At 43.1% G+C, this 19115-nt stretch overlaps 1 protein-coding gene across 2 annotated transcripts in view; it reads right to left on the minus strand.

Annotated features, from left to right (window-relative positions):
• The window catches only part of LOC119973187 (E3 ubiquitin-protein ligase RNF123), a 537603-nt gene that overhangs the window by 227661 nt on the left and 290827 nt on the right, over positions 1 to 19115 (minus strand). The gene's annotated exons all lie outside the window — the stretch shown is intronic.

Here is a 19115-nt window from a genome sequence, read left to right on the forward strand (position 1 = left end):
GCAGGTAGTTAACAGAAATTTACTGAGATTACAAGCATGACAGGAAATTAGATCAGTGACAATGGTCTGTGTGCCAAGCCCCTCAGAAAAAAATAATTGACCAGAGGGATATAGCCTGATGGACAATGATTTTCTAAATAAACATAATTCTAGGCTGTGAATTTAAAGGCGGACCACGGAATGGGGTGAGAATTCTCCTGCTCCTTCTGCAAGGCATGGGTGAGCTTCAGCTCTAGATAATCTAAAACAAGGCAGAGGTGAACAATGTTAGTGACAGTGATTTTTGTACTGAGAGGATACAAGTTAGAAATTCAACTCAGAGTTGAAGAGTATAAGGCTACCAACACTCTGGTTCAACCTGAGAACGACTGCAAGAGGATGGAATTAATGGAACGGCCAAAGGCAATAGTTTTGGACTTCCCAAAACTTAGCTACCATCAAAGACCGGATATCCGACAAGCATTTTAACAGTAGAGAAGTAACGGCATTGCAAAATGTGTCCTCTGGTCAGGTACTGTTCATGGCATTTTAATGATCTATGTATCTGGTCCTCCAAGTTCCATTGCACCTCCACTGCTTCTAAGCTTTACAAAATTTGGAAAGTACCCTGTTGTTTCCTACTCTGATACCCGCATATTTGCAGGAACTGAAGTCCATCTGCCAGTTTTTGCCCTTCACTTAATCTACCAATATCTCCTCTCAATGTTATGCTTCCATCAACGCTCCTTACACTACATTCAACCTTGTGTCATTAGCAAGTTTGGATATGTCGGTAATAAATAGTTAAGAATGGGGGCCACATTGATCAATGCTTTTTCCTAAATTCTAAAAAGCTGTGTGTTAATTTTTATATCTGTTGCAAGTTTCTTTATATTTTCCCTTTTCATGACTTTTACTATCTGTTTTGTCACCATTACTGTTCTTTGTAACTTTCCCATTCACCAGGATCTGTGCATTTTTAAATTTTTGCTTGCCTTTTTTTACAAGTTTTATATTGTCTTTCATCTCTTTAGTTATCCATGTGTGTCTTTTTTGGCAAATCGAACACTGCTTCTTGCAGACATAAACTGGTTTTGTACCACATGACTGAGGCCCCAACACAGATCCTTGCAAGCCATCGTTTGTCACATGTTATCAATTAGAGCACATGCCAATTATCCCTATTCTCTGCCTCCTTCTTCCCACTCAGCCAATTTCCAAACCAGGTCAATAAATGTGCTTTCAATTCTACAAACTTCAATTTTAGTTAATAGTCTCTTATGAGGGACTTCTGGAAGTCCATATAAATAATATCCAGAGACATTATCCTACCCACTACTTTAGTCACCTCTTCAAAAAATTCAATCAGATTTGTCAGGTTTGACTTACCCTTTACTAATCCGTGCTGGCTCTCTCTGATCAGCTGAAACTTTTTCAGGTGTTCAGTCACCCTGTCCTTAATTATTTAGTCTACTAATGAGGTCGACAATTCCCTGACTCCCTCTTTGGTCTTTCATAAATAGCAGAGGGATATGTGCAATGTCCCAATCTAAAGCTATGCGTCCTGAATCAAGAGAACTTTGGAAGATTATAGTGAGGGTATTTGCACTGTGCTCACCGACTTCCTTTGAAACTCTGGGATGGAAATAATCTGGCCCTCAGCATTTTCCCTCTTTACTGTCATTATTTTCATTATTATTAATTTTCTTATGTTAATTCTCAATGGGTCCTTGGTTTTCATTCAATAATAGTTTCCTTAGGATGTCCGACATCCTGAGCTCTACTGTAAATAGTGAGGCCAAATAATTATTCAGCATGTCTGCCATTTCCTTATGTTTATTCACAATGTCGCCTTTATCAGCATCCCAGGGTGCCACATTACTCAACTCTTTTCCCCAATATAATTCTCAGAGGTTTGTGTTAATTTTGATATCCATTGCAAGTTTCTTTATATTCTCCTTTTTTGTGACTTTTCCTCTCTGTTTTGTCACCATTTGCTGTTCTTTGTAACCTCCCCATTCACCACTACTGTACATTTTTTAATTTTTGCTCGTCTTTTTTTTAGTTTTATATCATCTTTATCTCTTTAGTTATCCATGTCTGTCTTTTTTTGGCAAGTAGAGCTTAGCTCCTTGCAGGCATAAACTGGTTCTGTATCACATTAAATTAAATTCTGACCACCTCCCACTGATCTGTTATTTGACCCATCAACAGATTTGTCCAACATAGGCCTATATTCCCTGAAGTACATTAGAATGAGGGGTGATCACATTAAAATGTATAAGACTCTTAAAGGACTTTACTGGCTAAGTGCTTGGAGACCATTTCCTCTGGCTGGAGAATCTAGAACTAGAGGTTATAGTCTCAGGATAAGAGATCAGCCATTGAGAATTGATACAAGGAGAAAATTCTTCACTCAGATGACATCTACCCCAGAAGGCTACAGATGTTCAACCAATGTGTATATTCAAGACTAAGATCATCTGGGCATCTGGGAAACCAAGGCGTATAGGAATAGGATGGGAAAACGGAGTCGATGTTGGGATTCAGCTATGATCTTATGAAATAGTGGACCAGATTTGTAGGGCTGTGATTGGTATATCCTATTCCAGTTCCTATTTCTTATAGTCTTACGGGCAAGATTAGAATCTAGAATGACATAAGGAGAATAACTGACAGGGCAATAGGTAAGAAAAGAGCAAATTATGAAGCAAGGAGGGTGGAAATAAAGAAGGCAAACTTGGAGAAAATACAGAAAAGCAAAGAGACAGAAAATTATAACGAACAAAGAGAAATACATTCTGTTAAAGGCCAATAACAAGCAGCTAATTATGGAGCACTGTGAATGAATAACAAATTAAAGGGAACACTGAATCTAAAAAGACATAATGGACGTATTTGCATACTTAAGAAAATGAGGGCAATACAAAGAACTTAAGGGAGAAATTAAAAATAAAACATCAGGACAGCAAAGATAAACTACACAATCAAATATTCAATGAATATAAAAAGAAACAAAGAAGTGTTCTTATTTTTAATAAAATTAAAAATTAAATTAGGGACAGGACCAGATTGGGACAAAGAAAATAAACCCATTGCTAATGACAAATGGTGGACAGCTAAAGTTGTTCCTATATACATAAAAGGAAAATGAACAAAACCTGGGAACAATAGGACATTCAACTAACTATCTGTGATAGGAATGATACAGAAATCTACACTAAAGGTAATGATAAAAAAGCATCTAAGACAGAAAATAAAACAAAAATCGTTCCACAGATTTTGAAGAGCTTAAATAACCTGATAATTATTTGAATAAGAAATAGATAGATAGATAGATAGAGAAATACAGCACAGAACAGGCCCTTCGGCCCACGATGTTGCGCCGAACTTTTGTCCTAGGTTAATCATAGAATTTTGGACAATTTTTCATGGCCAATCCACCCAACCTGCACATCTTTGGACTGTGGGAGGAAACCGGAGTACCCGGAGGAAACCCACGCAGTCACGGGGAGGATGTGCAGACTCCACACAGACAGTGACCCAAGTCGAAATCGAACTTGGGACCCTGGAGCTGTGAAGCAATTGTGCTATCCACAATGCTACCGTGCTGCCCTTAAGAAGTTAACCTAAAATGGAAAGTGTAAATGAGGGTAATGCAGTAAATGACATATAGATAGATTTTAACCAGTGTTAATAAGTTGCTAGGCAATCGAATCATAGAATTGAGCTATGTGATGCCAAGAACAAGGAGCTGAAAGGATTAGAAATTGGCTAAAAATAGAAAGCAGGGATTATGAGTAGAGAGTAATTACACAGACCAGAGGAAGGTAGAAAGCAGTGTTCTACAAGGATTAGTGCTGGAACCACTGTTAACCATAATTTAAATTAACGATCTAGAATGAGCAATAAGTAACTATCAAATGTTTCAGATGGCATCAACCTGAGGGTCACAGCTAACACTGAGGAAGAATGTAACATAACAGATGAAACATAGAAAAAATATGAGCAGGCCATTCGGCCCTTCAAGCCTGCTCCACCATTCATTATGATCATTGCTGATCATCCAACTCAGTAGCCTAATCCCGCTTTCCCCATATCCTTAGGTCCCCTTTGCCCTATGTTCTTGAAACCATACAATGTTTTGGACTCAACTACTTCCTATAGTAACAAATTCCACAGGCTCACCACTCTCTGGATGATGAAATTTCTCCTCATCTCTGTCCTAAATGATCTTCCCTGTATCCTCAGAATGTGACCACTGGTTCTGGACACACCCACCATTGGGAACATTTTTTCTGCATCTACCCTGTCCAGTCCTGTTAGAATTTTATAGGTTTCTATGAGATCCACCCTCATTCTTCTGAACTCCAGCGAATACAATCCTAACCAATTCAATCTCCCCTCCTATGTCAGTCCTGACATCCCAGGAATCAGTCTGGTAAACCTTCGCTGCACTCCCTCTATACCTAGAACAGCCTTCCTCAGATAAGGAGACCAGAACTGTATACAACATTCTAGGTGTGGCCTCACCAAGGCCCTGTATAATTGAAGCAAGACATTCCTGCTCAAATCCTCTCCCCATAAAGGCCAGAAAACCATTTGCCTTTTTTACCACATGCGGCACCTGCATGGTTACCTTCTGTGGCTGGTGTACATTGGCACGCAGATAATGTTGCACGTTCCCCTCTCCTAATTTACGGCCATTTAGATAATTGACTGCCTTCTTGTTTTTGCTACCAAAGTGGATAACCTCACATCTATCCAAATTATACTGCATCTGCCATTCATTTGCCCATTCATTCAATTTATCCAAATCACACTGAAGGATCTCTGCATCCTCCTCACAGCTCACCCTCCCACCCAACTTGGTGTCATCTGCAAATTTGGATTTATGACATTTTGTTCCTTCATCTTAATCATTACTATATACTGTGAATAGCTGGGAACCTAGCACCGGGCTCAAACTATCATGATGTAGAATCAGTCTGATCAGTCTGGGTGGAGCTATCAAAGGGAAGAAGATATTAATGGGACTTGTCTGCAGGCCTCCAAATAGTAGTGGCAAGGTAGGGGGTGGCATTGAACTGAAAATTTGAGATGCATGTAGCAAGGGTGATACAGTAATCATGGGTGACTTTAATCTACATAAAGACTGGGCAAACCAAATTAGCAATAATACCAAGGTAAATAAACACCTGGAGTGTGAACAAGATTTTTTTTTTCGACCAGTTTGTCGAGGAACCAACTAGGGAACGAAAGAAGCTATCTTGGATTTTGTATTGTGCAATGAGAATGGGTTAATTAATAATCTTGTACTGGGTCCTTAATGGAAGAGTAGCCATAACATGACAGAATGAAGTCCGATCCAAAACTAGGGTCCTAAATCTAAACAAAGGTAAGTACGAAAATATGAAGGTTTTGTGGAGGCCACGAAGAATCCAGCACGAGTTTGTAGTTCGCTACTGGATCTCTCTCTAGCCGGTACCACACTGGCTACCTCTATTTACACAGCTGAAAGGTTAACAACTGCCACACCCCACTTGGGGAGCTCCTATTCCCCAAGATCACATGGGGTAACCAATTGTCCCCAGCAAATAGGATCCAGGCAGGTTATAATAGAGGGGTAAGTTGGCTACAATAGATTGGGAAACTTTGTTAAAAGGCATGATGGTGGATGGGCAATGATTAATATTTAAGGAATAAATGACTGCATTACAACAATTCTACATTGCTGTCTGAAGCAAAAACACAACAGGAAAAGCAGCCCACCATGTCTAACAAAAGAAATTAAGGATAGTATTAGATCCAAAGAGAAATCATATGAAGTTGCGAGAAAAAATAGCAAGCCCGAGGATTGGAAGCAGTTTAGAATTAGGCGAAGGAGGACTAAAATTGAATAAAGGGGGATAAGTAGAATATGAGAGAAAACGTGCAAGTAATATAAAAAGCAGGCTGTAAAATGTTCCATACGCATGTAAAAAGAAAAAGATTAGTGAAGACAAATGTAATCCCTTCCCACTTCATCAATTCCTTATATATTTCCGAGACCCTCCCAACCAACCCCTGTTTTCGACATAACCTTATCTGTAGTCCCCTTAGAGCGAGGCGAGGGAAGCATGGAACCTGCCTCCGGACAAAGTCCCGTACCTGCATGTACTGAAAACCGTTCCCACCCGGTAACCCAAACTTCTCCTCTAGCTCCTCCAGGCTCGGGAAACCCTCCTCAATGAAGAGATCCCCAAATCTCTCAACCCCTGCCAACTCCTAAAGCCCCATCCAGCCCCCCCAGAGCAAATCGGTGATTGTCACAGATTGGTGACCATTCTCATATGCTGTCTCCATTGCCCCCATCTCTCAGGGCTGCCACTACCACTGGGCTTGTGGAGTACCAAACCGGCGAGAAGAGCCTGCAAACTTGTGCCCTTACAAGATGCTGCCTCTACTCGCTCCCACACCGACCCCTCCCCCACTACCCATTTCCTAACCATCAAAATATTAGCCAGCCAGTAGTAATTAATAAAGTTCGGAAGGGCCAAGCCTCTCTCCCCGCGCCCCCGCTCAAGAAGTACCTTCTTCACCCTCGGGGCTTTCCCAGCCCATATAAAACCCGAGATCGCCGCATTCATTTTCCTAAAAAATGCCTTGGGGATCAAGATTTGGAGACACTGAAACACAAACAGCAATCTCGGGAGGACTGTCATCTTCACAGTCTGTACCCTCCACGCCAATGACAGCAGGAGCGCGTCCCTCCTGCAGACGTCCCCTTTCATTTGCTCAATCAACCTGCCCAAAATTAGTTTATGAAGCTGACCTCAGTCATTTGCCACCTGAATCCCCAGATACCTAAAACCCCTCTCCACCACTTTGAACGGCATCTCCCTCAGTCTCCTCTCCTGCCCCCTTGCCTGGATCGTGAAGACCTCGCTCTTGCTCATGTTTAGTTTGTAGCCTGAGAACCGGCCAAATTACTCCAGTATTCCCATAATTCCGCAATCCCCTCCCAATGAGTTTGTTACATACAGGAGCAAATCGTCCGCACAGAGCGAGACTCTATGCTCCATCCCCCTCTCACTATCCCCTGCCAAACGAAAAATTAAACAACTACTTTAGTTCTGTCTTCACAGAAGATGGTACACAAGGCTCCACTGTTCGCCAGTGGTAGAGGATTTGAATGTTTGTGGGATGGGGAGCAATCAAACGGGCTGCTTTGTCCTGGATGGTGTTGAGCTTCTGGAGTGTTGTTGGAGCTGCACTCATCCAGTCAAGTGGTGAGTATTCCATTACACTCCTGACTTGTGTCTTGTAGACGGCTTTGGGGTGTCAGGAGGTGAGTTTCTCGCCGTAGGATTCCTTGCCATTAACCCGCCCTGGTAGCCACAGTGTTAATGTGGCTAGTCCAGTTCAGTGTCTGATCAATGGTAACCCCCCAGGGTGTTGATAGTGGGGGATTCATCGATGGTAATGCCATTGAATGTCAAGGGGAGGTAGTTAGATCCTCTCTTGTAGGAAACTGTCATTGCCTGGCACTTTTGTGGCGCGAACAATATACATCAATGATTGAAATTAAATGAAAATCGCTTATTGTCACAAGTAGGCTTCAAGTGAAGTTACTGTGAAAAGCCCCTAGTCGCCACATTCCAGTGCCTGTTCGTGGAGGATGGTACGGGAATTGAACCCGTGCTGCAGGCCTGCCATGGTCTGCTTTAAAAGCCAGCTCTCTAGCCCTGTGTTAAACCAGCCCCAGATTTGGACAAGGGAACCAAATTTAATATTTCCAATTTTGCTCGATGCAAAACTTGTTGGTGAGGAGGATGTTAAAATGCTTCAAGGCAATTTATACAAGTTTTCAGCAGGTAAATACATGGCAAATGCAGCATAATCTGGATAAATGTGAAGTTATCCACTTTGTCAGGAAAAACAGAATGGCAGAGTATTATTTAAATAGTGACAGGTTGGGAAAGGTTGATGTACAGAGGGACCTGATGTCCTTGTACACCAGTTACTGAAAGAAAGTATGGAGGTACAGTAAGCTGTTAGAAAGTTGGCCTTCAAAGCAATAGGATTTGAGTACAGGAGCAAGGATGTCTTATTGCAATTATACAGTGCCTTGGTGAGACCACACCTGAAGTGTTGTGTGCAGTTTTGGTCTCCTTACCCAAGAAATTACATGCTTGTCATAGAGGGAGCACAGTGAAGGTTCTCTAGACTAATTCTTAGGATGGCAGGATTGTCATAGAATCATAGAATTTACAGTGCAGGAGGCCATTCGGTCCATCGAATCTACACCAGCCCTTGGGAAAGGAACCCTACTCAAGCCCCGCCTCCACCCTATCCCCATAGCCCAGTAACCGCACTTAACCTTTTTTTTGGACATGAAGGGCAATTTAGCATGGCCAATCCACCTAATCCTCACATCTTTGGACTGTGGGAGGAAAAGGGGACAGCACGGTAGCACAGTGGAGGAGATAACCCACGCAGATATGGGGAGAACGTGCAGACTCCACACAGACAGCAACCCAAGCCGGGAATCGAACCTGGGACCCTGGAACTGTGAAGCAATTGTGCTAACCACTATGCTACCATGCTACCATGCTTCCCCCTTTTTTTTCTCTGACAGGAGCAGGGACAAGTCACAGGAGGAGAGTTAGGTTGAGTGGAGTTTAGAAGAATGTGAGGGATCTAATTGGAACGTATAAAATTCTGACAGAGCTGGACAGATTGGATGTAGAGATGTTGTTTTCTCTGGCTTGGGGGAGTCTTGAAAAAGGGGTCAGTCTCAGGATATGGAATAGGCCATTTTGGACTGAGATTAAGAGAAATCTTTTACCTCAGAGGGTGGTGAACCAGTGGAATTCTCTATCCCAGAAAGCGGTGGAGGCCAAGTCACTAAATATACTGAGGAAGGAAATAAATAGATTTCTGGACTCTAAAGACGTCAAGCGGTATAGGGAGAATGCGGAAGTATAGTGTTGAGATAGAGGATCAGCCATAACCATATTGAATGATAGAGCAGGCTCAAAGGGCCAAATGGCCTACTCTTATTTTCTATGTTCACAAAAGAGCATAAGGGACGACAGGTCCAGACAGTTTAATCTTGGTGATGGGAAAGCTTTTAGAGACAACAATCCAGGACAAATCACTTGGACAAATGTGAATTATTCAGGAAACCTGCATGAATTTATTAAATACAAATACATTTATGCAAGTTTTTGATGAGGTTACAGGGATGGTTGATGAGGATAATGCTGTTGATGTGATGTATATCCAAAAGATAAGTGCCACATAATAGACTTGCTAGCAAAGTAGAAGTCAATGAAATAAAATGAAAAATGTTAGGATGGACACAAAGTTGGCTGTGTGACAGGAAACTGTGTGTACTGGTGAATAATTGTTTTAGAGACCAGAAGAAAGAAGACAGTGAGGTTCCCCAGGGATCAGTTCTAGAGCCACTGCTTTTATTGATATAGGTTATTGACCTAGACTTCAGTGCACATGGCACACAACTACGAAATTTGCAGATGACACAAAATCTGGTTGGACTGTGAAGTGTGAGGAGGCTCGTGATAACCTAGAATAGGATATAGACAGAAAGAATGGGCAGACACATAGCAGATGGAATTTCTTCCAGAAAGAAGATTTACCAGGATGTTGCCTGGAATGGAGAGTAGGTCTTACGAGGAAAGGTTGAGGGTGCTAGGCCTTTTCCCATTAGAACGGAGAAGGATGAGGGGCGACTTGATAGAGGTTTATAAGATGATCAGGGGAATAGATAGAGTAGACAGTCAGAGACTTTTTCCTCGGGTGGAACAAACCATTACAAGGGGACATAAATTTAAGGTGAATGGTGGAAGATATAGGGGGGATGTCAGAGGTAGGTTCTTTACCCAGAGAGTAGTGGGGGCAGGAATGCACTGCCTATGGAAGTAGTTGAGTCGGAAACATTAGGGACCTTCAAGCGGCTATTGGATAGGTACATGGATTACGGTAGAATGATGGAGTGTATATTAATTTATTCTTAATCTAGGACAAAAGTTCGGCATTTATTGCCCATTCCCAATTGCCCGAGAAGGTGGTGGTGTGCCCTCTGAACGGATCTTCATAAACAACACACAACTGTATGAATGATTTCAACACTCCATGTCCACCTCCTCCCCTCCATCACCGTACAGCTGCAGCATGCATGAACTACAAGGTGCACTGAAAGCACTCACCCAAGCTCTCACTTGTTAAAAAATTAATTCATGTGATATGGGTGGCGCAGAATAGGTCAGCATTTATTGCCCACCCCCAATTGTCCTTGAGAAGGTGGTGATGAACCACTGTAGTGCATTTGGTGTAGTTACGCCCACATGTGCTGTTAGGAGGGGGAGTTCCAGGATTTTGACCCAGCGATAGCAAAGGAATTGTGAAATACTTCAATCATTATGTATCTATCATAGAACATAGAACATAGAACAGTACAGCACAGAACAGGCCCTTCGGCCCTCAATGTTGTGCCGAGCCATGATCACCCTACTCAAACCCACGAATCCACCCCATACCCGTAACCCAACAACCCCCCCCTTAACCTTACTTTTAAGGACACTACGGGCAATTTAGCATGGCCAATCCACCTAACCCGCACATCTTTGGACTGTGGGAGGAAACCGGAGCACCCGGAGGAAACCCACGCACACAGGGGGAGGACGTGCAGACTCCACACAGACAGTGACCCAGCCGGGAATCGAACCTGGGACCCTGGAGCTGTGAAGCATTTATGCTAACCACCATGCTACCCTGCTGCCCAGATCATACGTCCTGTTATTTCATGTATGGAACAATCTGCCTCGACTCTATGCAGAACAATACTTTTCATTGTACCTTGGTACACATGAAAATAAACCCAAATCCAATCCAAGTCATGGGGCAGCATGATGGCACAGTCGTTAACATTGCTGCATCACAGCTCCAGGGACCCGGGTTCAATTCCGGCATCGGGTGACTGTGTGGAATTTGCACGTTCTCCCCGTGTCTGTGTGGGCTTCCTCCGGGTGCTCCGGTTTCCTCCCACAGCCCAAAGATGTACAGGTTAGGTGGATTGGCCATGTTAAATTTCACTTAGTGTCCAGAAACGTTAGGTGGGGTTACTGTGTTACAGGGTAGGTATGGGTTTAAGTAGGGTGCACTTTCCACGGGCTGGTGCAGACTAGATGGGCCGAATAGCTCCTTCTGCACTGTAAATTCTATATAAGTCAGAATGCTGTGTGACCAGGAAGGGAACTTGCAAGAGACGGTGTGCCCAAGCGCCTATTTCCCATGTTCTTCTCGGCAGTGGTCGCAGATTTGGAAGATGCTGTCAAAGGAGATTGGTAAATTGCTGCAGCGCATCTTGCAGATTACACACTGATGCCTGTGGTTGAGTGCATAAATGTTTGAAGTAGTGGATGGGGTATCATTCTCGGGGGCTACTTTGTCCTGGATGGTGTTGAGCTTCTTGAGTGTTATTGCAGTTGCGACCGTCCAGGCAAGCAGACAGTATTGCCTCACACTCCTGATTTGTGCCCTGGAGACTGGACAGGCTTTGGGAAGTCAGGTGAGTAACACATGCAACATTATCAGCCTCTGACCTGTTCTTGCAGTTGCAGCCTTTATATGGCTTGCGCAGTTAAGTTTTTGGTCAATAGTAACCCCCAGGATATAGATAGTGGGGGGATTTACCATTTGAATGTCACGGGGATATTCTTTCTTGTTGGAGATGGTCATTGCCTGGCAAATGCATGGTGCTAAATGTTCCTTGCCACATTCATCCTAGCCTGAATATCGTCCAGGTCTTGCTGCATGGATTGCTTCAGCATCTGAGGAGGTGCGAATGGAACTGAACACAATCAATACATCAACACACATCCTTACAGCTGACCTTTTGAGGAACCTTCATTCACCTGAGGAAGGAGCAGTGCTCCGAAAGCTCGTGTTTGAAACAAACCTGGTGTTGTAAGACTTCTTACTGACCTTTTGATGGAGGAAGGTTATTGATAAAGCAGCTGAAGATGGTTGAGCCCAGGACACCACCCTGAGGAACTCCTCCAGCAACGTCCTGAGGTCGAAATGATTGGTCTCTGACCAATCACAATCATGCTCCTTTGTGCTAGGTGTGACTCCAACCAGTGTAGAGTTTACCCCCCGATTCCCACTGTCCTCAATTTTACATGGCCTCTGTAATGCTGCAAACAGTCAACTGCTGTCTTGATGTTAAGGGAAGTCACTCTCACCTCACCTTTCAGCTCATTTGTCCATGTCTGGACTAAGGCTGTAATGACGTGAGAAGCTCCTGGTGGGAGCCAAACAGACCATCAGTGAGCAAATTATTGCAAAATGCTGCTTAATAACTGTGTCGATGACACCTTCCATTGCTTTGCTGATGACAGATTCGACTGATGGGGCAATACCTGGCAGGATAGGATTTGTCCTGGTTTTTGTGGACAGGACATGACTGGGCAACTTTCCAAATTGTCAGGTAGATGCCAGAGTTGGAGCCGAGCTGGAACAGCTTGGCTTAGGGATAGGCCAACTCTGGAGCACAAGTCTTCAGTACTACACCCGAGATGAGGTCAGGGTCCAAAATCTTTGCTGTATCCAGTGCCTTCAGTCATTTTTTGATATCACATGGAGTGAATAGAATTGGCTAAAGACTGGTATATGTGATGATGGGAACCTCAGGGGGAGGGCAAAATGGATTATGTTGGCACTGGCAGAACATACCCAATGATGGTGACGGAGGAGTCTGCCATATTGGCTTGTTTATATGACTGCGTCAATCTGTTGCTTGGCTAATCTGTGGAACAGCTCTCCCAGTTTCATTTCATTTCAGTTTGGCACTAAGTGACTGAGGAAGACTTTGTCGGGTTGACTTGGGAGGGTGTATTCTTATTCAACTTTTCTGTAGCAGTCTGATCAACAGAGTGGCTTGATAGACCAGGTCAGATGGCAGTTAAGAGGCAACCAAGTTGCTGTGAATGTGGAGTCACATGTAGACCAGACCAGGTAAGGATGGCAATTTCCTTCCCTAAAGGAATTTGTGAACCAGATTGCTTTTTAATGACAAAATGACACATAAATCATCCTATCTGGCTGCATCACAGCCTGGTATGGCAACTGCTCATCCCATGACTGTAAGAAACTACAGAGAGTCATGAACACAGCCCAGTCCATCACGTGAACTCGCCTTCCATCCAATGCCTCCCACTGCCATGGGAAAACAGGCAGCATAATCAAAGACCCTTCCCATCTGGAGTTTTCTCTCTTCCATGGAGCAGGAGATACAAAAGTCTGAGAATACTGTCATGCGAATGTACCTTTAAGAAATGGGTATTTATCAAATAGCTGCAGTGATGTCAGTGTGGGTGGAGCTGGGCTGTCTGTCTTTTACTTTCAATTTTGATCAGGCAGCTACAGTGTGTGTTTTGTTTGTTTTCAGAGTTGGATAGCTGCAGGCAAAGCAAGCAGCTGTATAATGATCTCTCTCTCTCTCCAAGCTACAGAATGTCTTCAGCTCATTTGAGGATTTCAAAGTAATACCTGTTTCTGTAGAGAATTTAAGCCTGCTGTTTTTCTTTGATAGGGGTTTAACATATGGATGTTGCTAGGAAAGATTAAGGGTTATTTATAGAGTACTGTATTCTTTGGGGGGAGTATTTGAGTTGATAGTTGCTAAGATGTTTACTGTGTGTTTATAAAATGTTAACTGGATTCATATAATAAAAAATATTTTGTTTTCAAAGTACTTTAGCTCTCTGTTGCATCACACCTGTAGAGTGGGCCCTTGTGCTCCCCATAGCTGAAATCTATTAAAAGGTCAGGTGAACTCCATGGTACACTTTGGTGTTCTCTAAACCCTGGCCCATAACAATACGCACTAACAGATTCAAAAACAGCTTCTCCCCCGTTGCTACCAGACCCCTGAGTGACCCTCTTATGGACTGAACTGATCTCTTCTCACATCTTCCCTACTGAGTAGTACTACACTCCTGTATGCTTCACCCAATGTCATCGTCTATTTATTTACATTGTGTATTAATGCATGTCCTATATTTTTCACGTATCAAACAATTTGGCTGGACTCTACGTTGAACAATACACTTCACTGTATCTCGGTACACATGACAATAAATCAAATCCAAATCCAATTCAGTAACTCACCCACATAGCTCTGCCCGACACCACCTAATACTAGAAATACATGATCAATGTTGTAGAAACAACATCACCTTCTTGTCATGCACCGTGCTGATTTGGGCACATATTTCTTTAAATCCTGGAATTCCCCGCCCAAACTGCATTACTGCAAGGACTGCAGAGATTCATGAAAAAGCCCACCATCACTTTCTCAGGACTTCTAGAGCTGAGGAGGAATCTGGGCCTTGCCAGATTTTCACACACCTTGTGAGCAAAGAAGAAACATTTTGCAAGAGCTCTGCTGTACAGGAGCCTGCACTACTACACTTGATCGATGTTAAATCTGTGACCCACACTCTCCATCTGAGAACCTCCATATCAAAGGGAGGAGCCTCACAATAGTTACCTGCTATCCTTGCTGATACTTTTCAATGTGTAACCTATGCTCAAACCAAGATGGATAAAATAGCTTTGAAAAGTTGATGTAAGGGCGATTTATTTTAATGGACTAAAAATTACTCCCCGAGGTGTGCTCCCAGTGAGGATTGCTCAGCATCAAGTGGGTTACATTTCCAGAATAACGTCAGGAGCATTGTGAAAGAAAGACGTTAGAGAATGATGCAGTATTTTTTAAATTCATTCTTGGGATGTGGGCATCGCTGACTGAGTCAGCAGTTGTTGACCATGAACTTGAACTAAGTGGCTTGCTTGGCCATTCCAGAGGGGGCAGATGAGAGTCAACCACCTTTCACAAGCTGTGCATAAATTCTTGCTGATGGTTGGTTTTGGTAAAGCATACAATCCCCGTTACTGAGAAGCACCTTTTGATGAGCACAGCACATTGATAATATTAATGGCACTGCTCGCTTAACCATCTCTGAGCGCACACCAGTGGTTCTGACTCATTGACACATTGTTGCAGCCTACAATGCATACAAAATTCATAAATGGCATGCACGCAAAATAGGAGACAGGCTTTTAAATTGTCTGACTGCAGCTTTACTGGGCTCAGTGAACAAGTACTTCATATAAGATTCTGAATCCCATAAAACAGGAAGATTTTCCATGATGAGGTGAAGCGGAGCAGGAGTAGGCCTCATAGTTGGGAGCAGTACCACTGAGTAAGGCAAGGGGAAATAAATCTACTGTATTGAGTGAGGGACTTGCATTCATACAGTAAGATTACATCTCTCAGTAACATTCTAAATTTCCCAAAATTAATTACTCTGTCATCACTTATGTCGGCAAACAAGACATTATTTGGTCTGGAGCCAAATGTAGGCCAGACTGAATAAGGATGGCAGATTTCCTTGCCCTGAAGTGAACCAGCTGGGTTTTCTTTTGACAATCTGGTCATTGCTGTCATGATATGCAAACATGCAACCAATGAACACTCAGAATAGGACACAACCAATGGGCAGTCAACAGCCAGCAAGGGGGCATGACATAAACACTATAAAAGGGATGAGGCACTCACAGCTGATGTGTTGGGCAGGCTGGGTCGATGTGGACTGCACTTGATGCAGTGTAGCGAGAGACAGACCTCCAACACTTGATAAGATGCAACACGATTTTATTTAACGTCTTAACTACTATACATGTTTAACTGTGGGTTGACACTATGCTGACTTGACTGGAGACCTGGTACTAGCCTGACCACTTACTAGCTACCGCATGGTGTTTGCACTGTCTAGCTCACGAGGTCTGACTGTCTCAGTGGCTGGATCCCGAGAGAGCGGGAAACCTCGTGCCCTCTGGCTTTATAGTGGTAGTGTCCTGTCTGGTGATTGGCTGTTCTGTTGTGTGTGCTTACTGGTCATCCTGTGTGTCAATCATTGCCTGTCTGCACTCTATTATATACATAGATGTATATTATGGCAACACCCTGCCTCTTTCCACAGATAGACATCTAGAGAGTTAGACAGGGTTGATCAGCAGCATCGCACCCCAGCACGTGGCTTAGAGCAAGCTGGTACAGTTAGACTGAGTTACTACAGTTAGATGAGCAGAGTCAAACTCATTTGAGAACGGTGTTAATAGTTCAATAAACACGGTGAACTAATTTCAGAGTCTGGAGCATCCTTTAGTTAAGACTGCATCAAGTAGCAGCCCGTGTTATCCGAAGCAGCATAACACAACAGTTGCATGGTCACCATTACCGATAGTAACTTTTCATTCCAGATTTTAAAAATTTTATTAGCCAAATTTAAATTCCACAGCTGTGTTAGTGGCATTTAAATGCATGCCTCTGGATCAGTTCAATTCTGATCGAACTTAAGTATATGGAACTGTGTCAACCAGGACATTGGATAACCTTCCTCAAAAAATGCTGCAAGACCTCAACAGCCCAACTAAATTCGACTGACAGGACATTGTTGTACAAGCTCATCTGAAAGACAACATCTCCAGCAGTGCAGCACTCAACAGTACTTTACTGAAGTGATGCCGATTTTTTTGTTTATTTGTTCATGGCATGTGGGTGTCCCTGTCTAGGCTCATTTATTGTCCATCCCTAATTGTCCTTCAGGAGGTAGGGGTGAGCTGCCTTCCTGAGCCACTGCAGTCCATGTGGTATATGTGATGTTACCTGTTCAAATCCCAATGACCCAAGAACAGGACGGGGCTTAGAGAAGATGCTTCCCTTTCACCACTATTACATATCCCATGATCATCATGTCTAGATTTGACCATAAAGGACAACGTTACATGATGTAGGGGAGCTATTTCCCATAAAGAGTCTTCAGGAAGAGGGAAAGAAAGAATCTACAACTCCTCTATTCAGTGAAAGGTGTAAGCTTTCCACTGGTTCAAAGAAAAGCTTCATGCAGACAAATGGGACTGAGCTCACTGGGTCTCGTGGTATTTTGTATAAAACAGAATATTAACACCCCCCACAAAAACAACCTTACATATTCCTGTGGCATCATAGCAGCAAGGCAAGAATACATGCAAAAACAGTCCTTCAGAGATCCTCATCACTCTTTAGTTCAGATCACGTCACAGAAAACTGTTCCTTAGAGATTTTTTTGATCTGACAATAATCATCATGCAAATACTCTTTCTGGACTTTCTAAAGGCGATATGGCCTCAATTTAAAATAAAGAAAACATAGAAAATGATGTAATTCTGATCTGTACAAGGTTGCATGACATCAGACTAAGTACAGAAGGTAAGGTGAGTCCATGATATTTGATGAATAAGTCAAACATCAAGCAAAGCCTTACCACGTGGAAAACATCATGAATTGCTGGATCAGTCAATCAATCAAATAATAATCAACACAACAATGATGTTGGTGCAATATCTAAAAGGGCATATGGGAATACTGCCACCTGCATGTTTCCGTCGGAGCCACACAACATTGACTTTGAACCATTTATCACCGTTCCTTCACTTCTGCTGGGTCAAAACCAGGAATTATCTCCCTCAACAGAGCTTTACACAACCGGTTTCCTATTTGACTCCGAGCTGAGCTCCTGGGCGGCGGTGGCACAATGGTTAGCACTGCTGCCTCACAGCTCCAGTGACCCGGGTTCAATTCCGGCCTTGGGTGACTGTCTGTGTTGCGTTTGCACTTTCTCCCCGTGTCTGCATGGGATTCCTCCAGGCTCCCGTTCCCTCCCACAGTCCAAAGATGTGCAGGTTAGGTGGATTGACCACAAGTTGCATTTCTCCATAACATCTGTATTTCTCATAATTTTCATGATCTCCCCAAATAAATCTAATAATGTGCGCCAAATTTTAACAGCACAGGGAGGAATGGAATGAGAAAAGAGTATTCAAACCCATTCTTCTCATTAAACCACACACAATTGCACTGTGAAGGACTCTCGGATTTATTTAAGAGGGAAGATAGCAACCATAGCTAGAGTTTCCAGGAAGAGAGAGCTCTGTGGCATTTGCTAAAGATAATTTAGTGAAACCAGCCGAAAATTCCAACTTATATCACGCTCACTGTCACGTATATTTTACAAACAAGGTAATGTGCAGTTTTGCACTCTGGGTTACAGGGTGTGTTACCTCCCCTCAAATCATTCCAAACTCACTTCTGCATGGCCCTGCATGGGGAGGTGGATCTGCTGAGGTGCGAAACATCGGTACACAAAGACGCACTACTGTAACACTGAACAAACCTGTTGTAGTTTATGAGATTGAAACTACAGAATGCCAATTTGCTGCATATATATAATATATATAGACAATGCAATACTGGAGATTAACAGATATATGAAGCTGCATCTGTCACTTGATGCTGAAATCAGCATGTGCATTGCAAAAGCTGCTGATGTTATATCCAAGCTGAGTCAGAGTGTGTAGAGCAAAAGCAACCAAACTGCAAGTTTACCAAGTCTCCAGCCTCAGAGTACATCTGTAAGGTGGTGAGCGCTGGACAATTAAATGCTAGGTAGAAGAAAAGGCTGAACAGATTCCACCTTCATTATCTCAGATGTATCTTCGGCAACTCTTGGCAGCACAATGTCACCAATTCGGAGTTCCTAGAGCATGCTAATTCCATCAGCATACACTCACTACGATGGCAATGATACCTGCACTGGACAAGCTACATTCATCAGATGGATGATGGCTATATGTCCAAATATCTTTGTAATGGTGAACTGGTCATTGGGTCACTCCTAGGCATCCATACTTCTGCTACAAGTACACCTGCAAGCAAGAAATGAAGATGGCAGACATTGACACTGGGGGACAATCAGGGGGAGAAAACGGAATATGAGTGTAATATAAAAGAAGGTAGCAAGAGTTTCTTTCAATATATAAAAGGTAAGAGAGAGGCAAGAATAAACATTGGGCCCACTGGAAAATGAGGCTGGAGAAGCAGTAATAGGAAACAAAGAAATGGCAGAGGAACTGAATTGTTACTTTGCATCAGTCTTCACGGTGCAAGACACCAGTGGGATACCAGAACTTCAGGAGAATCAGGGGGCAGAGGTGAGTGTAGTGGCCATCACTAAGGAGAAGGT

Source organism: Scyliorhinus canicula, chromosome 11 (assembly GCF_902713615.1).
Source record: "Scyliorhinus canicula chromosome 11, sScyCan1.1, whole genome shotgun sequence".
NCBI lineage: Eukaryota > Metazoa > Chordata > Chondrichthyes > Carcharhiniformes > Scyliorhinidae > Scyliorhinus > Scyliorhinus canicula.